The sequence below is a fragment of the Gossypium hirsutum genome, chromosome A06 (genome assembly GCF_007990345.1).
Source record: "Gossypium hirsutum isolate 1008001.06 chromosome A06, Gossypium_hirsutum_v2.1, whole genome shotgun sequence".
Taxonomy (NCBI): Eukaryota; Viridiplantae; Streptophyta; class Magnoliopsida; order Malvales; family Malvaceae; genus Gossypium; species Gossypium hirsutum.
The window spans coordinates 101,069,147-101,073,005 of record NC_053429.1 but is presented as its reverse complement, the minus strand read 5'-3'; the positions used below and the strand labels follow the sequence as shown (position 1 = coordinate 101,073,005).

At 36.2% G+C, this 3,859-nt stretch overlaps 1 non-coding gene across 1 annotated transcript; it reads left to right on the top strand.

Annotated features, from left to right (window-relative positions):
* The first annotated feature begins 1,155 nt into the window (after positions 1-1,155).
* LOC121231116 (small nucleolar RNA R71) lies at positions 1,156-1,262 on the top strand. Its single transcript, XR_005929184.1, has one exon. It is a non-coding gene; the product is annotated as a small nucleolar RNA R71 (small nucleolar RNA).
* Positions 1,263-3,859: the final 2,597 nt, after the last annotated feature.

The window sequence follows — 3,859 nt, the reverse complement described above, 5'->3', positions numbered from 1 at the left end:
CATTATTAACATCTAAACTACCAATTAAGCAAGGAATCGTAAAACTCCCTGGATCTTTTAATTTGTTCGGTAGCTTATTTTGTAGAATAGCTGAGCACACTATGTTTAGCTCCACATGCGATGCCTCGTCCAACTTCCGCTTATTTGCAAAAAGCTCCTTTAAAAATTTCATTGCATTTGGCATATGTGATAGAGCTTCAATAAACGGTAAGTTAATGTGTAATTTTTTAAGAGTTTAAGGAATTTACCAAATTGTTCATCTAAGTGGTCTTTCCTTGTCGCGTTGGGGTATGTCACACGAGGTTTGTATTTGACATTCACTGATTTGTTTTTATTATGACCTACCTCACCTTGACCTTTGCTTACCACAGTTTCTTGCCTCGGTCCTGGTTCAGGCTCAACGACTCCTTCGTCATCTTGAATATTAATTGCATTGAGTTGTTCCCTTGGGTTGGGTTCAGTATTACTTGGCAAGCTACCTTGTGGTCGTTCGGAGATTAGTTTGGAAAGCTGGTCTATCTGAGTTTCGTGCCCTTGGATCGACGCTTGTTGATTTTTAAGTGCTGTCTCGATGTTCTAAAAATGGGTTTCTGACACTGATATAAACTTTGGGAGCATCTCTTCAAGGTTCGACTTCTTTTCCTTTTGATAGAGCGGTTGTTGAAAACCCGGAGGATGTTGTGGTCTTTGATTTCCTTGACCGCCCTACGAGAAATTAGGGTGGTTCCTCCAATCTGCATTGTAAGTGTTACTATATGGGTTATTTTGGGATTGAGAGTTATTGTTACCCATATATTAGACTTGTTCCTCCTCGATGCTAGGTTGAAGGGTTGATACTCTGTGCATGCTCCTCCTCCATTCATCTCGCACCTCATTACTGGATGTACCTGAGTAGAACCAAGTAAACTATCAATCTTTTTATTTGGAAGTTCTACTTGATTTGACAGCATAGTAACTGAATCGACGTTATAAACGTCTGTTGTTTTAGTTGGCTTAGTCCTCATGACTTGCCACTGATAGTTATTCAGTGACATCTCCTCTATAAACTCATAGGCATCTTCAAGTGTTTTATTATTGATGGTTCCGCCAGCAACTGCGTCAACCATTTGTCGAGTCGAAGGATTCAGGCCATTATGAACCTGTAGCCAAAGTGGCAACCCATGGTGAGGGCACCTTCTCAATATGTCTTTGTATCTCTCTCATGCATCGTAAAGAATTTCTAAGTCCATCTGCACAAATGAAGAGATATCATTACGTAATTTAGCCGTTTTAGCCGGCAAAAAATATTTTAATAGAAATTTTTCGGTTATTTGTTCCCAAGTAATGATTGACCCTCGTGGTAATGAGTTCAACCACTGTTTAGCTTTGTTTCTCAATGAAAAAGGGAATAACCAAAGTCGAATGGCATCATCAGAAAGACCATTAATTTTAAATGTATCACATAGTTCTAAGAAGTTTGCTAAATGATCGTTGGGTTCCTCATCCTGCAAACCATCAAACTGAACAAATTGCTGTATCATTTGAATAATGTTACGTTTTAGTTCAAAAGTATTTGTAGCTACAGCAGGTCTAACTATGCTCGATTCAGTTCCTGTTAAAGAAGGTTTAGCATAATCATACATAGTGCGTGGAGCAGGATTTTGATTAACCGCAATTACAGGAGGTAGCTGATTCTCTTGGTTTTTAACCATCTCTTCGATTAGGGGTTAAGTATCATCCTCTTGCTCGTTCTCTGTGTATCTTAAGCTTCGCCTTATTTCTCTTTGATGTCTACAAACTATGCGATTGATTTCTTCGTCAAAAAGAGGTAGTCCTGACGGGTTTCTTCTAGTCATAAACTATAAAAACCTGCCAAGAGAAAGAAAAAGTACATTAATAAATAATAATAAAATTAAAATTAGATTCCAAGAAAAATAAGTGGCTAAAGTAATAAAAATTGAGCACTCCTAATATCTTAGTTCCCCTACAACGGCGTCAAAAACTTGATCACATGATTTTGTGATAGGTTTTAAATATTTATAATTAATCGTTCTTGAAACTAACTATTATCGCGATGTAGGCAAGTGTACCTATTGAACAATAGTATAGTTTTAGCAAGATCGGATTGTCGAACCCAAAGGAACTAAAAGTACTAGTAATGACTGCCTTTTTATTATCTAGCCTAAGAATAAAGAGGTTTTTGTTTTAACTAACTAATTATCTAAACTAAGAATTCACAGAGAATAGAATTGGGGAATTGCTTTTGGTAAAATCGATTGAATTACGACAATACCTAAGGAAAAATCCACCTAGATTGTACTTGTTATTCTGGCTCCGAATCGGACAATTTATTCATTTAACTTGTTCCATAGAGAGCTCTAAGTTATGTTATTATCCCTATTCAACACTAATAACGTCTAATCCCTAGATTGAATAATTGAGATCTTTCTCTATTGAGCACCCTAGGGTTGCATTAACTCGATCTATGGATCCCCTTATTAGGTTTCACCTTAATCCGGTAAAATCTTACCACCCTATGTCTAGGCACGCAAACAACTCCGCTTAATTATGACAAATGTACTCTTAGACAGGGTCTATTCCTCCTCTGAATAAGATCTTATCTTGAATCAGTATCTTGGGATATCAAAACAAGAATTAAGAACACATAATTAAGAACAAGTTAAATATTTATCATACAATTCAGAAAATAATAACAAGATTCGTCTTAGGTTTCATTCCCCTTAGGTATTTAGGGGTTTTAGTTCATAACTAAATAAGAAAATATCTCAGAATAATAAAGATTACAAAACATGAAGAAAACCCAAAACTCTTGAAGGGGAAATTGAGGAGAGATCTTCAGTCTTAATGGTGAATCCAGCTTCTGAGATGGATCAATCGGCTTCCTTGGAGTAATTCCTTACTCCATATTCTGTGTCTCCCTTTTCTTCCTCCTCTAGGGTGTATTTATAGGCTTTGGAATGCTCAAGAGCCCTCACAATTAGCCTTTTCAGAATTGGACTCAGCTTGGGCTCGGTAGGGACACGCCCGTGTACGATTACTTCAGGCTATGCTCGAGCCTGCCAAATTGACACGACCATGTGGTCTACCCGTGTGAGGAGGTACAGGCTGTGTTGATTTCGTACTTTCGCCCATTTTCTCTGTTTTTGGCCCGTTTCTCGTTCCTTTCGCTCTCCTATGCTCTCTTAAGTATAAAACATGAAATTAAAGCATTAGGAGCATCGAACTCACCAATTCTAATGGGAAATCATCAATAAAATGCGCTAAATATGGGGTAAAAATATGTATAAATTACGGTTTATCAGTTTAGTAGCACTTAAGTCAGGAATCACTTATCTCAAAGCTAAAAATTGAAGTCAAAATAATGTGTTGAAAAAAAATACTAATTTTGGCAGGTCATTTCCAAAACCAAGGCAAACATTCGCTAAAAACCATTTAATTATTTATAGAAAAACACTTAAGTGATTACTTAATCTTTGCAGCGGAAATTTTGAAAGTTTTAATTTTGAAAACCAAATTTTTAGTTTGGTAAATCATACGATTTTGCAATTTAACGTTAAAATACCAAAATCCAACAAACAACGCAATAACCAAATAGCAAAGCCCAAATCAAATTTACAATCCCAAAATAATTAAAACATTAACCAACTTATATATTTAACCGATAAACAATCCGAGCTCCCCCACGCTGTCTAGTTCTAAGTCTATAGTTCACCTGAAACGTATTAACAAACAGGTGAGCTAGAAGCCCAATGAGTGACTTGGCCCACAAATAGAATTTATTTATATTATACACAAATGTAAACACCAAAAAAAAATACTTATAATGTTTCATATGGATGGATATCATATTAGAATGACA